The 26,392-nt window shown below is 35.1% G+C and overlaps 1 pseudogene; it reads left to right on the forward strand.

Moving 5' to 3' along the window:
* Positions 1-24,893: 24,893 nt before the first annotated feature.
* On the forward strand, positions 24,894-25,521 carry LOC116874557 (annotated as a pseudogene).
* The last annotated feature ends 871 nt before the right edge of the window (positions 25,522-26,392 follow it).

The raw sequence follows: 26,392 nt of genomic DNA on the forward strand, positions 1-26,392 counted from the left end.
GGCATGTGATATCTTCTTATAGATATATAATTCAACATTCCATCACTTCTGTCATTATTAATAGAAGGTATGGATTTAGGTCCACTCAATTTTAAATGGCTTTTCCCCAGTGAATTGTTAAACTGGACTCAAAAAGGAAAAAAAAGGGGGGGGGAAGGACTCAGTATTATTATTGTTGATGTCTTTAAATAATTCTAGATAATGAAGTACTTCAAAAGTTCTTACAAACCTAAAACTTACATTGTTTTGTTTGTTGGTTTTACTATGGAAAACTTAAAGGTCCTCGAACTCTCAATGGCTAATTCTTTCATTCCTCAATTCTGAGCAGGTTCTACAAATAACTGGATTCAAAAAGAAAGCTCTATTTTATAAAATAATATGAGTTTAAAAAGTTATTGACAAGATGGGACACCTGTCACATCTTTAACTGTGTCTCCTTCAGAATTTTGTTGCTTCTGGTACAGTAAGGTGTGGAAGAACACTAAGTGTACATGTATGCTGGGGCCTGGGAGAACTTCCTAATTTCCTAGAGCAGTTTGTTGATTGTATGTGGAATGGGGAGCAGGGATAATGGATGACACCCATGGGAAGCCACCACCTCACGACGCTTGGAAGTGATTGTCTTTAACATCACAGGCATAACACTTTGAAAAATATAGAGATGCACACAGTTGAACTTAGAAGTAGCAGTATTGGCTTTATGTAATGAAGCATTTTTAACTTAAGAAAAAAGAATTCACTGCTCATGGTTTAGAAATATATGTTGAAACAATTAGAAAATGGAAAATTCTGGGACATAGAGAATACATACTTGTTGATTCGATTTCAAGTAGTTGACTTTCATGTGAATATTTTAAAAATGAAAACTTAATGAATGCTACTAATTATATGTTTTGTAAAAGGACTATACTTTCCAGTGAACCACATAGTAGAAACCTATGAATCACAGTGGTCCACTCTGTGGACTCCTACCAGGATATAAGCTCCATGTAGATACTTATCCATCTATATGTTGCCAGCATTTAACACAGTCTTATATGCCATTTGCTATAATAAGCACCTATTGAACTGAATTGGATACATGGTGTTAATTTCACCTGTCAAACATGTGTCATTTTTCTCACTGGGAAAAATGTGTCCTTTGCATTTCCTCTGAAACACAAAGTGAATATGGAAGGATTTACATTTACAATTTTGGCAGATTTATCTTCCAGCCATCTACAGGCATAAGTTAGTAAATAATAGTCTTACTTAGTTTTAATTTCTATCTTAATGAAACTTGATGGCATTTCTGTCACCAACACTTAAGGTGTGCATTGGATTTAGAGACAAATGATGAAAAAAATATGGATTCACAAAACTCAAAGTAAAACATATTTTAAAATAGATATTTCTCAATAATTTGGAAAAAAAAATGTACGAAGCAGTATGTTTCCAGTTCTCTCTCCTTATCAAAAGCAATGTGATTGTTGAACAGGTATCTATTTCCCTGTTCTCACAATTTCAAGGGTGTAGCTGATCTTCTAAATACAAAGTTTCCTGGTGGCTGCAAAGTCGCTTTCAAGCTGTGTTATCTGCTGTTCTAGCTGAGCAAGTTCCACTTTGTGTTTCTGTTGGGTAGCTATTACATCCAAATGCAATGACTTCAAGCTCTTTTCTAGCATTTCAATTGCAAGAACAGCTTTCTCCGCTACGTATCAGTCAAATATATTAATTATTGCTGCTTTTTGTTCCTCTGTGATCCACACATATTCTTAAACTTCCATCAATGTTTACATTGCATTTAAGATCATGGTTAAAATGAGAAATTAATGTTCATGGTACCAGATATATTCTGTCCATTATATTCTCTAAATATTATTATAGATCTACTTAGAAAAATAATAAACAAGCATGTCACTCTGGTAGTACAGTTAATGTAAATGTAGAAACTGAGGAATAGCAAAGTGGAGCCAATTATCTCAGCCCTGGGGTAGTTTCACAAATACTGTTGAGACATCTTAAGGAATCAAGAAGCTATAATATTTTCATAACAAGTCTAAAAGCAGGACTTCTACATGCCTGTTTTATGTAATCACAGTACTTCTCCTAAGATTTATTCCAATATGCTTAGTCAATTTGATTTCTTATTTTTATAATTAATTACTAGGTACTTAATTACTTTAAAATTTTTATTGCATTTTACAAAAAAATTTCATATAAATTTTCTCATTTCATCCTTATTACAAATGTAAAGCATTTCCAAATTCTTTGCTCTTTCTACTATACCATGCTATTATTTTTGAGAGATTTGAGCTTTATGATACACAATGAGTTAATAAACTGATTTTTTATAAAGATTTGTTTATTTATTTTAGAGAGAGAGAAAGAGACAGGATGCAAGTGGGGGAAGGGGCAGAGGGAGAGAGTCTCAAGCAGATTCCCTGATGAGCATGGAGCCCAATACAGTGGGATGCCATGACTGTGACATCATGACCTGAGCTGAAATCAAGAGTCACCCTTAATGAACTGAGTCACCCAGGCACCCTGTTAATAAACTGACTTTTAAATAAAAAATTGTGTGGGGCACCTGGGTGGCTCAGTCAGTTAAGTGTTTGCCTTCAACTCAGGTCATGATCTCAGTGTCCAGAAATTGAGCCCCGCATCAGGCTCTCTGCTCAACAGGGAGTCTGTTTCTCATTCCCAATTTCCTTCTGCCCCTCCCCCTGCTTGTTCTTTCTCTCTAACAAGTCAATATATATATATTTTTTAAGTGAGCTTAATTACGTGCCTGGTCTTCCATCTTCAAAATTTGCTTCAAAACAGTAAGTTACAAATCTGTGGGGGATTTTCTCAGAACCACAGATGCAGTCATGATTAAAACGTGGCCACATTATTCACCATTAATATTTAGCTTGCCCACATTGTGACTGGGTTGTTGATCAGTCCATAAGTAGAGATGAAAATACGCATAATAGCAGAGTATAATTCAAGGGGATCTGAAGAACTGGGAATACTACACTGCAAGCCGTCATTCTGTGTGCCATAAAGTAGGTTCAGGAAAACTGACTATAGGCAGTTAGCAAAAAGCTTATAGGATGGAATCTTAGGATGTTAGACTGTAGGCAGAAAACACCAAAAATATAAGTTAAAATCAAGAAATATTAGATGGTAGGCCATGAGTACCAAGTGTCAGTAAGTACTGACAAAGTAGGGTTTCCTCTGAATCTCATTTCACAAAGGGTCCTAGTTGAAACCTGCTGTTGCTTAGTATGTAATGAAATCAGAAAATTAGAATTTTAACCAGTCCTATCATCAGGAGCTTAGCTGATCATTATTGATTGTTGAGATTCAAAATAACCCCTGTCTGTAGCTGTTAGTCTACACAATGTGCCAGAATTAAGCCATTACTTGATTGAGGCCAGGGACTATATTATTTGTTTTTATTCAGTTGTCCTTGCTCTGCTCTAGCATGTAAGGGTTGCTCAAACTGCATGTTGGATTGAACTGATGTCTTCAGCAACTATAGTAATAGGGATAATTACACATTAAATACACACCAAATTCCTGTTTTTGGAGAAAAATATCCTTAAAGAGACTGTATTGCAAAACCTGATTCACTAATTTGGAATTTATATAGTAAAAAATAAAATTATAAATTACTCATAATTTCCAAAATCTAAAAAATGAGAAGGTTAAAAAGGGTAGTTACAGCTATAATATATGGTATTTCTTAAACATATAATGAATATTATGGGAATAAATGACTACTTAATTCTGAGGAACAATCATGATGATTGATCATATTTATGCCAAAGGACATATAAGCCTTTTAAAAGCAAAATGGAAAAATTCATAGCCAGGTATGTTTAGAAGTTTAAAAGTGTTATTCTTTGTATGTTTTCAAATAAAATTCCGGGTGTGTGACTATAATCTTAAACAGTACTAATACTCAATAGAATTTCTGTGTCAGTGTTTTTTTTTTTTAATTGCAATATAAAATAGTCAAAGTGTTATATATGCCAAAAACCAACATCTCAGCATATTGAACAAGAACTCAGAACTGGGTTTCCAAGCCAGCTTAAGTTTCCATCAAAGCTGCACCACTTCTTAAGTACATAAACTTAAACTACTAAACCTCTCTGAGTCTCAGTTTGCTCACTTTAAAATGAGCATGTAACATCTCTCTCCCAGAGATGCTGTTAAGATAAAAAGAAATACTATATTTGGTATATTTCTGACACAGTAGAAACTTAAGGAAAGAGCAATTACTATTTTATACTGAGTTATTATTTTTTTACCTTAAAAGTATATTTCAATTTAAGGAATTAGGAAAATTATTATAGAGCCACCACGTATAAAAATTACTGTATATTAAAATCTCATTATTTTTCTGATTCATGTGTTTAAATGTTTCCTTACTATGTTTAAATGTTTCCTTACTATGAAACAACAAGTCCATTAAGGGAAATCTATGGACTTTTTTAAAGAAACAAACTTGTCAGGGAGTGCCTGGGTGGCTCAGTGGGTTAAGCCTCTGCCTTCAGCTCAGGTCATGATCTCAGGGTCCTGGGATCGAGCCCTGCACTGGGCTCTCTGCTCAACAGGGAGCCTGCCTCCCCGTCTCTCTCTGCCTGCCTCTATGCCTGCTTGTGATCTCTGACTGTCAAATAAATACATTAAAAAAAACAACTTGTCATATTACCAAGAAATAATCATAATTTAATAAAAAATTACTTTTGATAGAGTGGAAGTGCCATAATTATTTTGTACTTATTTTCAAATGGAATGTTCTAGAACTTACTCCCTGGTTACTTGGAGGTTTAACACTGGTAAGTAGATGTTAACACCACACTGATTTAATCTAGCGGTCAGATGTTAAGGGATAGATATAGGCCAATAAAACTATCAGGTCAGAATTTGGTTCTCAAGCCAGATGCAGTAATATAGAGGACAGTATGTATTTAGAACAGAGAGAGACAGCAATTGATTCTATGTAAATATGTGAGCACAGTTGTGATGGAGTCCTGAGAAGAAAAGAACGTAGGTCAATAAGAATGAGGTTAAGATATGAAAAGGGCAGAATATCCACACATACACAACACACACACACAAGGATGTCAACACCTAGCTGATCTTTTTTTTTTTTTTTTTTTTTTTTTTAAGATTTTATTTATTTGTTTGACAGAGAAAGCACAAGCAGGGGAAGCAGCAGGCAGAGGGAGAGGGAGAAGTAGGCTCCCTATTGAGCAGTGAGCTCTATGTGGAGCTTGATTCTGGGACCCTGATCTCATGACCTGCTCCAAAGGACCGACAGAGCCACCCAGGCACCCCTAGCTGCTCCTTCTTAATCGTGGCTAGTAAGTTACACTTGAGTGATCTGCCTGACCTACTTTCCCTATGAGCGGTTCTGAGAGCACACTATCAATAAATAAACAAAATAGACATTTTGTTGTTGTACAGGTTGATTCATTTGGCTTCTGTTGGCTTCTGTAGGGTGGAGTCTGCCCATCTGGCATAAGGAACTACATGATATACTCAGAGCTCTTCATAGGGATCAGTTTACGTACATGTCCATGAGCCTTCTACAGATGACAGAGAAAGAGATGGGGCCAGACAATGTACATAGAAATTAAGTTTGGACATGTTAAATAAATCCACAAACTACTAGAAGAATTTTCATTAAAAGCCCTTAAGAAGGCTAGCATACAACAATCAGCTTGAGCTGGGAAAGTACACAGATTCCTGCTCTTTCTCTCAGGACAGATGTATCTATGGGCATACGGCTGGTGGAAACACTGAAATCTAATCCATAAGTGGTGTTACCCAGTCTTACTTCCATGGGGCAGTTTCAGTAGGTTTGGGAGACGTTTTGTGTAAGCTGTAAATAATAACTTAAATTGATGTCTGTTCTGCATTTCCGTAACAGGTGCTATTCTAAATGTAATTCCATTAATTTCATTTAACTTAAAAAAAAAAAGTTAGAATCCTAGAAGAAGTTCTATAGATAAGGTGCTGAAAAAGCAATAAACAATTGATTTATTCTCCAGAAAATGGGCAATAAGTTGATGACGAAGGTGTAAGTCACTAAAAACTCACTAGAAACATTTGGTGCCAGCAGTTGCCACTACCACAAAAAGAAGAAACTTGTGGTAACTGCTCTCAGGGGGAATCCCTATGAACAAGAATCACCACGTTACCCAACTGTGTTTACTGAGACAAAGCAGAGGCTGTAGGAAGCATTAAGAAGAGCCAGCAGTTTGATAATAATACCCTCCCATTTAAAACACTCGAAGCTTCATGTTGTTCATACATAAAGTTCAGTACTTAAAATGGGCCACATGGCTTTCAGGCTCTGTCAGTCCCAAAAGTTTCATTTTTCCCTATTACACACTGAATTCCAGTTTTGCTAGTTTTTGTTCAGTTCTTAGAAAGCCCTAAATTCCTTCTTTCCCTTGCCAGGGTCAAGTGCATGCTGTCCCTTGACCTTGAAAGCTCTTCCTCCACCCTTCCTTCCACCACCTCTGATCCCGTTATCTCTTTTCTTTCTCAATATCATCTTCAATATCACGTGTTCTCAGAAAGCCCTCTGCACCTGATCCACTAGAAGAGGGAAGGCTCCTTTGACATATATCCTCATGAGTCCTATACATTTTCACATTTTCAGGACATATAGTCTCATGAGTCCTATACATTTTCACATTTCAGGATTCATATAAATTTCAGGATTTAAAATAATTGTAAATACACAGACATTTGTCTCCTTACTTGCTCACTTTAAAATGAGCATGTAACATCTCTCTCCCAGAGATGCTGTTAAGATAAAAAGAATTGTAATTACTAATTATAATTACTGTAATTACTCTGTCAATTATTATCTAATGTGAACTTTTCTCACCAAATTGTGTGTGGGCACTTTATCATATTCAGCAATGTATTCCATGTACTTACCTTAGTGTCTGGCAAGGTCTTATAAACCTATGCCTGATATATGGTAGATAAGTGAATGACTGAATACATAATGAACTCCCATGAATGAACATTAGGACAGTGTTAGACTGATAAACCTATAAGTGATTCAGTGATGATATACAGATAAAAAGTGAAAATTACTATTTTCTTTTCTTTCTGGAGAATTTCTTTAACCATTCTTTAAGGGTAGGTAGGCTGGGGACAAATTCTTAGTTTTTCTGCATCTGAGAGTGAATTCTGAAGATATTTTTGCTGACTATAGACTTCAAAACTAATAGCTCTTTTCTTTGAGCACTTGAAAAATCATGTGTACTTCCATCTGACTCCATAGTTACAGATCAGAATCTGTTATTCAAACCTTTGTTTTCCTCTGGGCAATCCTAGATTCCTCTAGATATCTAGGATATGCCATTTCTTTCTAGCTGCATTCATTATTTTTCTTTGCTTTTGGTTTCCAGAAGTTTACTTACTTACTATGGATTTTACTTACTTAATATGGATTCCTTTTGGGTTCATTCTGCTTGGATTTCACTCAGCATCTTGAATCTAAATCATTTAGGCACTTAACCAAATTTTGAAAATTTCAGCCATTGTTTCTTTGAGTAATTTTTCAGCTCCATGCTCTTTTTTTCCTCTCCTCTGGAATTCTGACAACATGAATGCTAGTTCTTTTGATATTGGTCTATTGGTCACCAAAGCTCTTTGCGTGTTTACTGTTCAGACTAAGTAATTTCTTTTTTTTTTTTTTTTAAGATCTATTTATTTATTTGGGAGAGAGAGCAAGTGTGTATGTGTGAGTGGGGAAGGGGCAGAGGGAGAGAGAGAATCCTCAAGCAGACTCCCTGCTGATCATGGAGACTGATGGAGGGCTCAATCCCAGGACCCTGAGATCACAACCTTACTTGAAATCAAGAGTCGCATGCTCAACTGACTCAGACACCCAGATTAGGTAATTTCTATTGTCCTATCATTAAGTTCATGATTCATCTCCAATCTGTCATAACCAATCTGGTCCAGTATATTTTATTTCATGTTTACAAAAAAAAAAAAATTACCTTTCTACAAGTTCCATAGTTACACTTTTTTAAAAAATACATACCATTTTTTGCTGAGATTTTTCTATTTTTTTCATTTATTATACAAGAGTTCATCATTGCTCCCTGAAGCAAATTTATGATTGCTACTTTCAAAACTTTGCCAAATAACTCCAGTATCTGAATTGGATTATCAGTACTGACATCTACTGATTGTCTTTTCTCATTCAAGCTGAAATTGTTTTGCTTCACGGGATGATTTTTGATTTTTGATTCTGTTCTAGGTATATAGGATATGTTGTAAGATCCTGGGCCTATTTAACCTTCTTTTTCAGCCAACGGTCAGCCTGTGTAGCTGTAGCACACAGGTCCAGGAGTAATGAAACCATATATGCATGTTCATCTTCCTACTGGGCTCCATTGACCCTATTCCTGAAAAAAATAGAGCATGGCATTGCATTACCTTCTTGCTGCTGAATGGGTATAGAAACTCAGCTCCCTTGTGATCCCCACTAAGGAAAGCAGAGTGCCCACTAGCACTACCTCATACCACCTCATGCTGTCTCATCGCTGACAGGGTGGAGGGCAGTGGGGATGGAGGTTCATGCCTCCCTGGGCCTCACGGACACTGGGAAAAATAAAGAAGCAGGATACTGATTGGCACCAACTTGCCCTGCCTTATACTATCTTCTTGCTGCCTTGTTGATGAAAGTTCAGCTCTTTGCTTGGTCCAACTAAGAACAATCTGGTGGGGTAATCAGAGCAGCATCTGTTGCTGCCAGGGGTGGGGTGGAAATCTGGCACTGTGTTCAATCCTCCTGATACCAGGGGGCAGAGGGAAGAGTTTTTCCATGGGTATTTAAATGGAACAAAGCAGATATTGTTTACTAATCTACCTGGCTACCCATTTTCTTCTCCTTTGGCTAGATGGAGCAGACTTTTCTTAGATCTTCTTTGTCTGCATCTTTTGGTGGTTCCAGTTTGCAAGTCCTGGTTCTTCATACTGGCCATATAGCAAGGCAAAACAAACAAACAAAAAGGAATTTTTTCAAGGGAATGTTTCCAAGGGAATTTGTTATATTTTCATTCTTCAATTCCATGGTCCTTAGTCCATATCTTTCTTTGTATATTTCAGTCTTCCTGTGCTGACTCGTATTATGTTCAAGTTTTTAAGTAATGAGGAGGAAGACTGGAGGAGAGGCTATTTTATTTCAGCCCAAACTGGAGGTCTCTTAAAGTTATTATTTTAAGATATTCCTTGGTTATATTATTATTATATTTTTCCATTAGGACATTTGGTGAAGTTGTAGGATTAAGAACCACAGAAAGCAGTTTTATTGTGATCTAACCCCAGACTTCTGATCATAAATAAGGCCTAGAAAAAAGAGTGATTTCTAAAAAAAAATAAATTAAAAAGTTGCCTTGTTTCTAATTTGGTTAATTTCATATTCATTAAGTAATGTACTTTAGTAATTATATATTTTTACTCAACACATATTCAGTCTTACTTTATATATTACACACCAAGCACTGTGTTGTTCCAAAGCCTAAGAAGATAGAGAATTAAATAAAAAAATAAAATATAAAAATAAATGAATTAATACATCAAAGGAACATTATGCTGGGATGCCTGGGTGACTCAGTTAAGTGTCCAACTCTTGATTTTGGCTCAGGTCATGATCTCAGAGTTAGAGACTGAACCCTGTATCAGGCTCCATGCTGGGTATGGGGCCTACTTAGAAGTCTCTCTCTCCCTTTCCCTCTGCCCTTTCCTCTCTCTCTCTCTCTCTCTCACACAAACAAGCAAAAAACTATGCTAAGATCTCATGTTAAGTGTTCTGAAAATATAATAAAAATTTTAAAAATGCTTAATAGGAAAAGTAGGTTCCTAAGTAGTTGAGACAAGCATTCAAATTGCTCAACTCTTGGGTAACATGTATAAGGAAACAATTTACCAGTCTTTATTTGTTTTTATTATAATAAAATATTTATTATAATAAAATATTCTTTGTCATAAAGGCAGTGTGAACAGTAAAGCTGTCATTTTCTCAACCATCATGCTGAGTAGGGAGATATGGTATATAATCTCATACTATATCTTTGACAGCTTTAGAAATTGCAAATTCTCTGCCCTCTGTGAGAATTCTCACCTCCTATCAAGAATCAAATGGAGGGCCCCTGGGTGGCTCAGTTGGTTAAGCATCTGCCTTCAGCTCAGGTCATAATCCTGGGGTCCTGGGATCAAGACCCACATCAAGCACCCTGCTCAGCAGGGAGCCTTCTTCTCCTTCTCCCTCTACTGCTCCCCCTGCTTGTGCTTTCTTTTACGGTCTCTCCCACTCTGTAGCAAATAAATAAATAAAATCTTAAAAAAACAAACAAAAAAACTTTGAGTTAAAAAAAAATCAAATGACATTCCCTTTCTCATGTTCCTAGAAAAGGATTTTTCTATCTTTTCTATCCCTGTCTACACATATATTTCTTTAAAAAGTTGATTTAATAATACGAATGGATTCACCCATAAGCAAGCAAGGAACAAGATTTTCATTGTAGACAAGAAAGATACCCTGAGACTTTTAGATTTGAAAGATTTACATCGAGCAGTGTTTGATGTTACTTCCAGTATAATATGATTTTTTTTTAAAGATTTTATTTATTTATTTGACAGACAGAGATCACAAGTAGGCAGAGAGGCAGGGGGAAGCAGACTCCCTGCTAAGCAGAGAGCCCGATGCAGGGCTCGATTCCAGGACCCTGAGATCATGACCTGAGCTGAAGGCAGAGGCTTAACCCACTGAGCCACCCAGGTGTCCCTGTGCGTAATATGATCTTTCTGTATGGGTTTGGAAGCACTATCTTTCTGTATGGGTTTGGAACTGCTTAGCCAGTAGGTAAAGGTAGCTATAGCTGAGCAGCTCCAAAGAAATCGGGCTTATTAAATAATCACAAATTATATGTTCAAGGAGAGCTATATACTAACGCCATATGCATATTTATATGTATGTATGCATATATTCCCTACACACATTTGCTTACATATAAAGCTACATATATCCATCTCTATCTGTACATCTTTCTATCCATTTATCTATCTAGGGAGACATAGACAGATCCCTAAATATGCAATGCAATATGGTGGCATTATATATATTTTATATAATCACATAGAAGCTGTCAGTATCGATGATTTATATCCATAAGCAGCTTTTTCTTTTTTTCTTTAAAGAATGTGTGCTCTTGCCAGGTTAAATTAGCAAACCATTAGTTGTTAAGGTTTTAAGAAACAGAAATAAACTTGAAATTTTATTTAGCATATTAACTCTTTATTAACAGAAGGATTCTATATTGCATAATAATGAAACTAAGCTTGTGCTAGGAATCAGCAATGTGAGTATTAATTCTTTCATTACCACTCATGACTGTAGGCAAGTTAGAAAATCTCCCAGAGTGTCACATTTCTCATTTGGAAATGGTTTTTGTGGGTATGTAACAGAATATATTATCTCTACAATCCTTTCTAGCTCTCAAGTTTTTCAAAATATAAACTTTAAAATTTGCATACTAATTCTTTAGAGACCCTAGAAATGAAATATTGCTCAAATCCATCAAAAACAAGCAAATCATCTATTTAGGAATAGGGAGAATGAGTGTTTAACATTATCTCACCTAGTATATGTTTTTTCTTGGAATCAATAACATTGACAATAATACTCTTCCTTGGTCCTAGCCTTCTAAGACGGCCGCAGCTGTGCCTTCTCTGAGCCCTCTCCACTGTGGTGGGTGGCCTGCTGTTTTTGTGTTAGGAGACCTCAGAGAGGCTCTTGCTAATACTTAAGACTTATCTCTCAAACTTGAGCCTTATCTCTCTAATGAATGCCTGTTCACCCTCAGAGCCAAATGCCCAGGGAGAACCAAACCTCTTGATCCTTGCTTTATGAACATCTACTTATTGGATCTCAGGGTCAGAAGCTCTGTGATATAGTCACTCTCGTCTTGTACTCTCTCCAGGAAATCTAGGTTTCAAACAGCCTCTGCGGCCACTAACTGCTCTGGTGATAGATGGCCTCAAGCTGGTTTGACTGTTCCAGGCTTCAGGTATGTGAATTCCTCTAAGTCTGGACTTGCAGCTTCACTGCTCTGAAGCCGCTGTGTCCTTCCATCTCTCTAGGCAGCCCATCATTAATGAGCTGCTTTCCCAACACCTTGGCTTCCATGTACTCTAGACCTCTTTCTGCTAGTCCAGGCAAGGCCCAGAGAGAACTACCGTGTTTTTAGTGCCTTTCCATAGCACCGATTCTAGTCTCACTTCTTTGAATAAGAACAGAAAATGCATCTAAAAGCCATGCATTATACTCTTCTTACTACACCATGATATACTGGTCCAATGCTGTGGTACTTTTCTACTGAGCAGGACAGGCATTTACCTCCATTCATGAGATAATCAGATACTGTCCATCGCCCTCTGAAAGGAATCTGAATGTATAACTTATCCCGAACCACTTTTTAACTCTTATGTGAGAGTAGGATTTTAAAAAATTCAAGGAAATAGGTAATAGCCCTATAGAAAGGGAGATATATAAGTGTTAGATATGGATTAAGGTAAGAGAGATGAAGATTGGCAGTTTTCTCCTCTAAATGTACTAGCTTTAATATATCCTATTCTGGAGATGACCACTCATTGAATGAGGTTTTGGGTTTCTCTGGGTTTTTGGTTTTTGTTTTTTTGTCTGTTCACTCTTAAAATTTGAAAAAAAAGGTTACATTTAATATTATATTGATTTTTTGAGTTTATGTTTAATGCAAAACTACCACTTTATATCTAATTGGTTAAATAAATTATATACAAAAATAAATAGTGTAGAACTGAAGGACATAACAATTATTTCTGTTCCAGGGAAATGTCCATTGCTTCTGACAAACACAAAACAAAGCGGAGGTGAACTGTAATATAAAATGCAAAGGAGATTATAGCACTGGACAGTCCTGAGACTTCTCAAAAGAATCAGAGAGTCAGCCATTTACTATGAAGTCATTTACTGAAGACAGACAATGATTCAAGACACCAATGAGTTACCTGGGTATTTTAGGGTACTTTAAACACTCATGACTAGCAGTGAATAAACATCAAGTATCAATAAATAGTATTTAAATGCCAAAATGTTGTGAATGTTGGGACTAGAGCAGTCATGGTCGGGGATAGCAGGACAGGAGCATATGTGAAATAAAACCCAGTCTTGATTGCTATGTTTCTGAATAATGTTTACTAAATTTCATTTAATGCTTTTCTAAATTAATATTCATGGGTAAGATTGGTCTGGATTTCTCTTTATCTTTATTTGTTTGTTTGTTTGTTTCTGGGGGGCTGGCAGGGGACTATGTAGCAGATGGAGTGTGTGTTTTATCACTGTTTGTCACCTTCATAAAAAAGTTGGAAGCCCTCTTCTTTTTTCTGTGCTCTTGAGGATTTTAAATAGCTTTGAAATTAGTCTTTTCTTAATAAATTACTCTGGGAAACAGTCCATTTTTTTGAGCATAGCTCTTTGATCCATCTGTTACTCTGATGGCTTAGATTATCTGCTCAGATTATCTATCTGTTCTGTCATTGGTGGTGGCAGTTTATATTTTCCTAAAAAAGAAAAAAAATTACATATCACCCAGGTTTTCAAATGCATTGACACAGAATGGAGAAAATTAGTCTCACACGATTTAGTTAACAACCTTATTTCTGTGATTATTGCTGTTATCAGTGTGTATGTCATGTATTTGCATGTTATTGATTTTTACCTTTTTAGTTTTACCTTTTTAGTTAAAAAAATTATAAATTTTATCATCTTGTTTTTTTCTCCCAAAATGGATCATCGATTTATTAGGTCTACTAATTTATTTACTATAACTTATTTATTTCTGTCTACATGTATTGCTTCTTTTCAGCTTTTCTTATGCTAATTTTGTAATTTCTAATTTATTGAGTTGGATAATTACCTCATCTGTTTTCACTCTTTTCTTTCCATTAATATGAGTATCTTAGACCATGAGTTTTCTTCCTAAAAAGCTTTGACTTTATTCTGTAAGTTTAGAGGAGATTTTAATTATTTTCCATGTGTTACTTACACATCCACATGCAAATAACTGGTATACATACTATTTGTATATATGATATGTATATAACACATGATATATTTTATAATGTATAAAACATAATTATATATATATATATTTAAAATCTCAAAATGGGCAAAAAATATTCACAAACATTTAATCAAAGATACATTATTAGGTGATGTAATATTGTGATTTATAATAAGAAATACTTATTTGTTCTGACTCCCTGTTCCTGGCACAGAGCTCCTAAAATCCTTGGAATTTCCTAATTGAAGAGAGCAATAAACGTATCTTTTATTATGTTAATGAAGTGACTTTTGGAAGCTCTAGATAATCTAAGGATGGAGACTGGTTGTCAGGGGAACCAACCATGTGATTAGTGGGTTGGACTTTCAGGCTTGTTCCCCACCCTCACCTCCAGAGAGGGGAGACAGGAGCTGGATGTTGAGTTCAACAACCAAGGGTCAATGATTTAATCAGCCATGCCTATATAATGAAGCTGCTATAAAACCCCAATCGAATGGGGTTTTCAGAGGGTCTAGGTTGAACACATAGAGATATGAGAGAGTGGGGCATGCAGAGAACCCTGCCAGGGTTCAGGGTTGCAATGGCACCTGGTTCCAGGTGTACTAAAAAGACAAGATTTGGGTCCTCGCACTGATGAAATACAATGGTAGAGAAATGAATGGTGTTGAAACAAGAAAGGAATTTATTTCAGTGAGGTCAATACTGGGAAAACAGCAGACTGCCATCTCAAAGGCTGTCTCCAAATGCTGACTATACTTCCAGTTTTATATAAGGAAAATGTGGGGAACAGAAGGATGTATCTGTGCAGATAGACAGGAAAGGTCAGCTTGATCACTGTCATGGAGTCAGTTAGGGGTAAAACTTGCTGGCTCGGGGCAGTCCTTATTGATTGAGGGGGTAGTTTTGGTTCCCATCTGGGTATGCTTTGCCCTCAGGGACTTCCACCTAAGCCAAGAGACCAGCTGAAAAGAAGAACGCAACTAGAAAGTTGGACATCAAAATGGAAGCAACAGAAGTCCTCTTTCAACCCTTTTACTGTAATTTGCCCTATGCATCTTTTTCATCTAGGTGTTCCTAAATTACATCTCTTTACAAACCAGTAATCTAGTAAGTAAAATGTTTCTCTGAGTTCTCAGAGCTGTTCTAGCAAATTAGAACCAGAGGAGGGGATCATGGAAACATCCTATCTACATCTGGTTTGTCAGGAGCACAGGTGACAACCTGACCTTGCATTTGACCTCTGAAGTGGGGGTAGGGGGAGGACTTACAGGACTGAGCCCTTGACCTGTGGCATCTGATGCTATCTCCAGGTAGATAATATCAGAATGAAAGGCTTGGTCCTGTTGAACAAAAACACACATCAGAACTAATAAGTACGTGACAAGATGTTAAGCAAAGAAATGTAAATGAAACTACAAGATACCATTTCTTACCAACTAGTTGAGATTTCTGAATTAGGACTAATAATAGCAAACACTGGTGACAATGTGGAGAGAGAAAACATTTCATACATTTCTGGGAGAATGTAAAATAGTGTGGCCACTTTGGAAATAGTTTGGCAGTTTCTCAAAAAGTTAAATAAATAACCATAGGACCTGGCACTCCTAGGACACATGAAAACATAAGTCCACACAAAGACTTGTGTTCACAGCAGCATTATTCCTAACAGCCAAAAAGTGAAAACAACCTAAATGCCCATCAGTTGATAAACAGACAAAATGTGGTATATTTGTATTAACAGAATACCATCAGCAATAAAAAGGAAGGAACTCTAAGCCATACTGCGTTATGGATTAACTTCAGAAAACATTATTCTAAGTCTAAGAAATTAGACACAAGGGACTACATATTGTATGGTCCCATTTATATAAAATGTCCAACAAAGATAATTTCATAGAGACAAAAAGTAGATTAGTGGATACTGGGGCTGGCGATGGTCATGGGGGTGGAAATGAGGATGGATTATAAGTGAGCATAAATCTGTTTTGGGGATGTATAAAAGTATTCTGAACCTAATTTATAGTGATTATTACATCAGTCAATAAAGTTATTAAAAAGCATTGAAACTGTATATTTGAAATGGTTTAATTCTATGATATTTATATCTCAATAAAATTGCTAAATATGTATACACTGTATATATAGCTTTTTAGTTTACACATTATTACTTTTCATATCTTCCTATGTAATTTGTGTTTTCTTAAGTTAAATCAAAGGGTGTAGGCTTCATTAGTTTGACTTTTCGAAGCTGATTTAAGTGTTTTATAATATTATGTGTGGACAAATCTTGGCACTTTTCAGTGTGCAAAAACTTAAAAATTATACTATTTATTTTTAATATTATTTAGATTATTTGTATATTTATTTTTGTTTTATAAATTAAATATAAAAGAAAAGGAAAATTTTAACTTTCTTGTTACAAGTGTGTTTATATTTCTCCTTGGGTTTCCTGGTGATGCTATGGCTCTATGGCTGTATCATTTTGTGAATGAACATTCTCTTTAATCTTCATTATAATCTTCATTATAAATTATATTATTTGTTATTTTTTCATTTAATTATTTTTGCCCTAAATTTAAGCCCTTGTGATTTAAAACTAACCTGACCATTTGGTTTTTGTTCATTTACATATTCATTACATATTCCTGGAATGACTACATCTTTTTTATATTTGGCTTTTCTGGGTTATTTTGTAACGTGTATATTTTGTATACAATACATTATTAGATTTTGTTTTTTCTTCTAATAGAGGGTCTTTTATTTTAATGGTTGAGTAAGCCCATATACATTTATTTAAATGATATATATGCTTGGTTAAATATGTCTTTCCTTTTTTCCCACTGCTTCTTTTCAATCTTTCACTATAGAAGCAATACTTATTTACTTTTATGGAAGTTTGTGTAGTGGTTTTCTTTAGGACTCTTCCTTCTATATACTTATCTAAATCTTCAGACAGGCTCAATAGAGTTCTTCATTTACTTAGGCCCTCACCGTTGCTTATTTTGTGTCCGTCAGAAGAGATTAGATTATACTGCAGCATAAAAGAACACAAACTTGCAGTGACTCATCACTGCAAGTGACAAAGTTCATTTCTTGTTCAAAGTGCCCTACGGTTTGGACATCTCTCCAAAGCAGCTGTTCACTATGGGCAGCTCAGAATCCCAGGCTGCTTCAGTCTCATGGCACCTACCTCTCAACCCAATGCTCCCTGGTTCATTCTGCAGGAAATGAGAGCATGGAAGAGCCTGCATCAGTATGTCAGCCCGGAAGTGACAGCAGTCATTTCTGTTGACATCCCTTTGGCAATAAACTTGGTCTGCGGAGAGAGTTTTCCTTATAAGTATCAAGAAGGAGAAGTAAACAAAATGCCTACCTGGTGATTTCAACTCTATTTTTTTATTTAGTGTCTATATTTAAATCTTTAAATAATCATTCTCGTATGTATACTTTCATCACTTTGATACTTGATCATAAAATGAGTACTGATATAAACTATAAGAAAACTAGACTATTTATTTTATCTCCCACTTTCTGTCCCCTTCCAGTCTTATCTTTATGATTTATATGATTTCTACATAGTCAGAGATTATAAATTCCTCACTGTCTTTTGAAATGCAAGGTCTAAGTTTAAACCCCACAACTTCTTCACAGACATATTTAATACTTATAATATATGACTTGGTATTACTATTTTGCTCTTCCAATATAGAAGTACAATTAAAACACAATGAAACTGATTAGATTCTAATCCTATTGGAATTAGTTTTTTGACTTTATTGTCACTCTCAGTCTTATTTCCATAATCATATTGTAAGCTCTTTGCAGTGGGAAGAGAAGCAACTTATTTTTCTATAGCATCTAAGAAATAGAGAGGCACAAAAAATTATTTTTAAAATTGTTTTATTTTATTTATTTATTTTTTTAATTAACAACATGTTCAGTTCTGAATCTCCTTTCAGAGAGAATTCCTAAAGTTTTGGAGCAATACAGACTAAATACATCAGACTAATAATTGCAACAATTACACAAATATGGTAAATGAAGGAGAATATGATTTCAAATTTAATTAGATTTTATCTTACAATCACTATATAGAATTGGAATGGGAATTGGAATATAAAATAACACATTTTGTTTTAAATCAATGCTTGCTAAACTTTCTCTTCTTCATATTTTGGCTTTTCAAACATACTTTTCAAATTAAAAACTTGTTAAAATAAATACTTCCAATAAAATGGTAGAAAGTATTAGATTGGATCAGAACAATAGTGCATAAGTCACATGAAAGCAAATTCTCCTTACTAAGAAAATAGAAAAAAGTTATCCCATCGCTCCCACTAGCTATTAATATTATATAGTTTCATTATGTAGATATCATTATATATGCATGCATATATGCACATATATATGTATATGTACAGATCCTAAAAGTAAATGAGACATATCCATTCAAATTATTATTTAAAAATACGAAATGTTGCTTACCATTATTAAACTTCCCAATTTAATACACAAAATAGTACTTTTCAATATTATGCTACCAAATAACATTAAACTTTACTAAGAACATTTAACATATCAGGTACCAAACATCCAAAACAGAATACAAAGGATGTGAAATTTTATTCAACAATGTCCAATGTAACTTTGCAGGTTAAAAATAAAAATTCTGACTATTGAAATAGTGACAATGGAAAGTTTAGAAATGCTAATGAATTGCAGAAAAGCTGTCTATATTATTACAACAAAATTCACCAAATCACCTATGAAAATATAATTTCAAAGCCTTATACTGTCATTTATTTCAGTGATGAATGAAATTTTTTTCATAAGGAAATGAGATATCACAGGGCTTAAGTTTTAATATGACTTTTTATTGAAGTAAAATTTACATAAAGAGAACAGGATCTATTTTGTCAGTGAACAGAGATTTCAACAAATTTTTAGATGCTGAAAGGAGCATCACAGTCAATTCTATAGATAGCCTTTAAAACATATCAGACACAGTTGAAGAAAATATTAGTGGACTAGAAAATAATGGACAGAAGCATAGAGAAGCAAAATAAATGGAAAATAGGCACCCCCCCAATATAATATATGGCTTAGTATTGTGAAACTGTCTAACATGCATGTATTAGGAATCTTGGAATGAAAAGAGAGAAAAGATAGAAATTTTATGGAAATAAATAATGTCAAAAAATGTTCAATACTATTTATGATGTCAATATATATAATCAAGAATCTCTATAATATTAAAACAAGATCAATAACACCATATTAACCTTTAACAAATTCAACATTCTATAAATATATCAAATAGAAAATAATAAAACCAACTAAAAGGGGGAAAATTAAAAGAGAAAAATAAGACTAAATGCTGATATCTTAACAAAATTGATAAAAGACCAAAAACCTGTAGAACAACATCAATAAAGTGTTTGCCCATTTTCTTCACAATGAACCAGCTTTCTATAGTGTCTAAAATGTCAGCTCATAAATTTGGACAGATTGGCCCTTCAAATTAAACAATTTTCTTGTTTAATTAAATTTAAGACCATGATTCAGGCATTCTCACAACAGCAATTTTTAAACTATTTTTATCCCCTTTGAGATATTTTAATCTTTTTGGTTTATAAACCTATTTTATTTCTACTTCTCATATTCGAGAATATAAACCCACATAATTAACTTTTAAGTTGACATTTTAAATTTTATACTGTATCGTGTCTTCCGTATACTATTTTTCTGAGCTCTTCTTATCCGGGTCGGAAGTATTCTCTAATTTAGGTATCCATCCCTACAGTGCAGTATTTCTGTTTTAATGCTGACTTCATTATTCTGAAACTTTTTAATCATGATTTTTCTAATAAACTGCAAACTCTTTGAGAGAACAAATACTTCTGTTCATCATCTACCAAAATGCCCAGCACCAAGTCAGTGCCAGACAGCAAGAGGACAGTGTCCTTGGGGTCTTAGGGTGAGGTCAGAGACCAGCCCTACCCACCACAGTTCAGCCCTAAAGCTCTTGCTGAAGCATGAAAAGCACATAGCAGGGAGTAGACCTAGATAAATAGATTCGCCCTTAAGCTAGTTGAAGAAAGTTCTGATCTGATGCAATGTAGTGTAACTACGCAAATGAGGAAACTGATATTCACTGGTAGATTGTCCCATTGATTCTTCTATTGAATTATCTATGCAATGATCAAGGTGACTCCCACCTGATTGTATTGTGCTTGAATCATATAAAACTGCTGTAAACTAATAAATGTAGCCTTAGCATTAGCTGCAACCCTCCAGATCCCATTCTTTGTGTCTCTTTCTTTCTCATTCTTACCGCCTAACTCAGGTCGTTCAGTCAAGGCTGGTTCTTGGCATAAGTGCTCGATAAATCTATGATTTATAAACAAATGAATAAAGAAGTGTTAACCCAACCCCTACTTATTTTACACTTTTTAAATATTCAAATGACTGTGACTAATTGCCAATCCATATGCAGTGAGAGAATCAATCTTCTTCGCAATGTATCTGATGAGGATTCCATGGAAGGGAATGCTATTCATTACCTAGCAGATTAAAGTTCATCTAATAAAGTAATGCAAGAAGAATGTTATGTACAATTAGTAAATAAAAGGACATGAATATTCTGAAAGAGATGAAGATCAACACCATATCAATTTAGAAGGAAGAGAAATTAGTTGTAGGGTTGGTCTCACTTTGGGGCAAAATAATTTCAAAAAAACAGACTTCCCAATTTGCTGATTTGCCACCTGCATTTTTCTATTCATCCAGAATGTCCCCACCCCCACCCCACATACAGCATCATGAAGAAAAAGTCACTTAAATGAGAAAAAAATGAAAAGCAAAATTTATTAAAACTAAAATTTCAGCATCTGATATCAGATCCCTTCCTGAAAGTTTCCTGGCTTTGGGGCCCCAGGTCCTAGGTATAGCTTGTGGCCACCAGTTCAGTCCTTGTCCCCAACCAGTGCTAGGTGGCCATCTTCAGGAAGAACTCAGGAAGCTGACAGGGTGTCCCCTACTTCTCCTGGTCCCAAGACAGTTGGGAATATGGGAAATTCCCTCTTGTAATATTCTCTTCTTGTAATTGGGAATATGAGAAATACCCTTTTGTAATTTTTCAAACTAGTGTCCCCTAAAGTCAACCTCTGGACTATGATTGCTGTGGGTTTGTTTGAACCTTTTATAAGGTTACCCATTCTTTCATGCACACAAAGAAAAGAAACATCTCCTATGTCCAGCTTACCCTTCTAGAGTAGTTCAGTACCAATTACTTGGTCTGAAAACAGTTGATCATGGACTGCATGGGGCAGGATAGGTAATCCATTCTGATCCATGGAGAGACTAATGAACATGTCTAAATCTGCCAAGATAGGACATGATAGAGCCTAGATGTGAAACAGACCATGTCAGTGGAAAGTTAGTACTCTAAGGGTTTATACTGTTTTGCTTCTCTCAGGAGATGAAGCTTAACCACATAGCCATAACATATTAAAGGGATGGTAGAAACAAAATGATTTGTAAACAAAAGGCTGTAGAGATCTTCATTCTTAGGGAGAACAGTATCTATAAATAAAAATTTGTGAAAGTCTAATTTCAAAATAATGCTTTTTAGATCTTCTTCTTAAGGGTGAATTATTTCTAAGTTTCAAGATAGGAATACTTTTCTACTCCATTTGTAATCTGTTTCTATTTTGTATGTTTACTCAAAATGTATTATCACTTATACAAAATTATCAAACAATTTTCCATCTGGTATTTGTGATAAAAAGCTGTTTATCTCTTCACCTTCATAAAATGTATTATCTATTTCCTGTCATATAAATTTGGGATCTTGACTTAGTTTACCAACTGACAACTGTCAACTGAATGCAGTCATCCTGACAAATGGGGTCATCCTTAAGACTGGGTCACTAGGTCAGATCATTCAGGTTCTATATTCTGAGGGAAATAGGGAATTTAACTATACTGAACAGTGATCATATATCTGGATCTCTACTTTCACATAATTTATCTCTAATTTCTGAAATACATTGCAGAAGTAATGACTTACCACAATGTAAAAAAAGGACACTGACATGTTCCCATTCTTCAGTATTATGAATGCAAAGCTTTTTGGGCTGTTGTTATTTTTGTTCCACAGTGACCTCAAAAGCCATGTGTTGAAGATGGCAGCCCCATGAGACTAAATGGACCTGGATCTACAAATCTGTGTGTTTGTTTGGAGGAAAGTCCTAGGCCACCTAAATTGGACTTTCTAAGAAAGAAAAAAAACTTATGTAAATGCTAAACTACTGAGGTTTTCAGGGTTTGTTTATTGCCCCATTTCACAGTCCCAAATATTTTTTATTGAAATGTACTTGATATAAACCTATTAGTTTCAGATATACAACACAATGGTTTGGTATTTGTACATATTGTGAAATAATCACCCAATGAGTCTTGTTAAAATCCACCATCACATGAAGTTGAAAATTTTTTTCTTATGTTGAGAAATTTTAAGATCTATTTCTCTCAGTAACTTTCAAATATACAGTACAGTATTATTAACTACAGTCACCGTATTATACATTACATCCATAGGACTTACTGATTTTATAATTGGAAAGCTATACCTTTTGACCACCTTCTCTCATTTTGCCCACCTTCCCCTCCTGCCTCTGGCAATCACGAATCTATTCTTTATATTTGTAATTTTTTTCTAATTTGTTTGTTTTAGATTACATATATATGGGAAACATATGGTATTTTTCTTTCTCTTAGTTATTTCACTTGGCATAATGCCCTCAAGTGCTATCTACATTGTCCCAAATGACAAGACTTCCTTCTTTATATGACTGAATAATATTAATTATATATAGACACACACACACACACACACACACACACACACACACATATCTCATATTCTTTTTATCCATTCACCCATTGGTAAGACATTTAGGTTGCTTCCATACCTTCGCTATTGTAAATGATGCTGAAATGAACATGGGGTATATGTATCTTTTTGAATTACATTTTCATTCCTTTTGGATAAAAAAACAGCAGCAGAATTGCTGAGTTATATGATAGTTCTAATTTTTTGAGGAATCTCCATAATGTTTTCCATAAGTGGCTGCACCAATTTACATTCTGACCAACAATGCACAAGAGTTCCCTATTTTCCACATTCTCACTAACACTTGTTATTTCTTGCCCTTTTGATAATAGCCATCCTAACATGTGAGATGGCATCTCATTGTACTTTTGATTTACATTTCCCTGATAATTAGTGAGTTGGATACCTTTTTCCTGTATCTGTTAGCCATCTGTATGTCTTCTTTGGAAAAATGTGTATTCAGAATCTCTGCCCACTTTTTAATCAGATTATTTGGGGTTTTTCTTTTTTGCTATTGAGTCATATGGGTTCATTATAGATTTTAAACATTAATCCCTTATCAGATAGATGATTTATAAATATTTTCTCATTCTTTAGATTGTCTTTTATTTTGTTGATTTCCTTTGCCATGCAGAGGCTTTTCAGTTTGGTATAGTCTCACTTGTTTATTTTTGCTTTTGTTGTCTTGCTTTTGTAACAAATCCAAAAAATCATTGCCAAGATGATTTCAAGGAGCTTACCATCTATGTTTTCTTGTAGAAGTTTTATGGTTTCTGGCCTCAGGTTCAAGTCTTTAATCTTACTCCAGGTAATTTTTTTATGGCATAAGATGGCAATTCCATTTCATTGCTTTGCATATGGCTGTCCAGATTTCCCCAACACTATTTGTTGAAGAGAATTTCCTTTCCCCATTGTGTGTTCTTGGCTCCTTTACTCTAAATTAATTGACCACGCATAAGTAGGTTTATCTCTTAGCTTTCTATTCTTTTCCATTGATCTCCATGCCTGTTTTTACTCCAGTACCATACTGTTTTGATCACTATAGCATTTTATTATAGTTTGAAATTAGGAAGTGTGATGCCTTCAGCTTTGTTCTTTTTCAAGATTGCTTTGACTTTACAGGTTTTATTGTAGTGCCATACAATTTTTAGGATTGTTTGCTCTATTTCTATACAAGAAGTGCCCTTAGAATTTTGAGACAGGTTGCACTGAATCTGTAGATCATTTTGGGTCATATAGATATTTTAATACTAATTTAATAATGTTAATTTTTCTAATCCAGGAGCATAGAATATCTTTCCATTGATTTTTATCTTTTCCGATGTCTTCCATCAGTGTCTCAGAATTTTCAGTGCACAAGTCTTTTGCTTCCTTGGTTAAGTTTGTTCCTAGGTCTTTTACACTTTTTGATAGAGTTTAAACAAACTGTTTTTTTTTTTTAAATTTATCTCTCTGATAGTTCATTATTAGTACTGCAGAAGCACAAAATATTTTTGTATTGATTTTGCATCATACAACTTTACTAAATTTATTAGTTCTAACAGTTTAATAAAACTAGTTTAATTAGTTTAATAATTTAATTAGTTTAATAAAACTAATAAAATAAAATAATAAAAATAATAAAGTTAATAAGTTTTATGGTGGAATTTTTAGGGCTTCATATATGAAATATCATGTCATCTGCAAATAGTGATAGTTTTACTTTTTCCTTTCTGATTTGGATTACGTATTTATTTTTCTTGCCTAAACACTTGACCTGAGCTCAGATCTGGCCCTAGAGTCCATACCATGTTGGACCCCAAGTCTGATCAGCTTCTGCAGAGCCAATGCCATCCCAGGCCCTACAAGCAATGCATTCCTCATGATCCCTTCCATAGGGCACCATGGCTGCTGCCCACTCTGAGTCTGAGGGAGTGAGTGAGATTGTGGGCAATAAGGCTTCTCAGAAGACCAGATCCAGTGGCTCAAGTAGAGGTTTAAGCAGCTCAGTGGAGACCAGCCCACTATTCCTAAGGAGGACCTTAATAAAGTCCCTGACCTGGAACTCAATCATATGGGATTCCGAATCCACCATGCCTTATTTAGCAACAGGAACCTTGGCAAAGGGTCTATCTGCCTGGCCTACAAAATCAACTCTGAGCACTTCCTGACCCACCATGTCATCCTTCTGACCCATCCACACAACCAAGGAGAAAGAGCAGATATAGCTATGCTAGAAAGAAAAGATGAGATTTCTGTTTTACATGTATGCAATGTCCACATGACCCTGGAAAAAATATGAAAATGTGGTCAAAGAGGTCTTGAGAAATTGCCACAAGGAGAAGGATTCTGCTCATTGCATTGCAGACAGGAACATGATGGAGGTGGCCAGCATCTGCATGGGGCAGATGGAGCAGGATCAAATGTAAGAGTTACCCTCAATGACCTCCTGAAGATCTTGCAGGGGTAGACATCAGGAACAAGATGCACATCTGCTTTGTTAACATGGAAACCATTACTCTTTGTAACTGACCCACCACCTTTCCAACAGAGAAATTGCACTTTGCATGAGGGCAGCCTCCCAATATGCATGGAGCATCTGAGGCCTCTTAGGCCTCTTTTTGCTATAGCTCTGAAAGTTTTCTTGTTGGTATGTTCTTATTCTATTATATATTGGGTTTGTGTGTTGGAGGTGGGTAAGGAAGCAGGAGAGGAAGACAGATAATTTTTCTTTTAGTTTAGAGGTTCCTGGCCCATGATAAAGCAAATTCAGACCTAACAGGCTGGAATGCATATTTTCCAGAGATTCTAGTCTTCGAGTAAGACACAGTAACTGGATAGGACATTGATGCTGACTCCCTGTGGGAGACGCAAGTGTTTTCAGTGCATAAAAAAAGGTTGCAAATGGATATTTAAGAGAAGTAAAGTGTAGACTGTAGCAGAACCTACTATTTCTCCCTAATATCTATGCTTTTTCTTCTATATTAATAGAAAAAAAAATGTTAGTTGAGCACATGGTTCCTCATAGAGAGACTGTATTTCTCAAGATTACTTGCAGCTAAGTGTGGCTATGTGTTTAACTTCTGTTCCATAGAATATGGAACATATGCCCATATTCTATGGAACAGAAGTTACTAGTCACTGTCCTTAACACCAATAACCATGTCTTTCTATTTCTTCTTTCTATAGTTGGAATAGGGATAAAATGACAAAAACTGGAATAAGCATTTCAGACCACAAGATGGAAGTTAGATATTGAGGATGATGAGCAACAAGGTAGATCAAGTCTTGGCCCCCAGAGACTTCACGGAGAAAAGCCTTATTAACAAGGGAACTTCTACATGAATAAAATCAAATAATATAAATGAGCAGTAAACTTTTATAATGTTTATGGCTATTTGTT

This window comes from Lontra canadensis, unplaced genomic scaffold (genome assembly GCF_010015895.1).
Source record: "Lontra canadensis isolate GAN:19392208 unplaced genomic scaffold, GSC_riverotter_1.0 scaffold37, whole genome shotgun sequence".
Lineage (NCBI taxonomy): Eukaryota > Metazoa > Chordata > Mammalia > Carnivora > Mustelidae > Lontra > Lontra canadensis.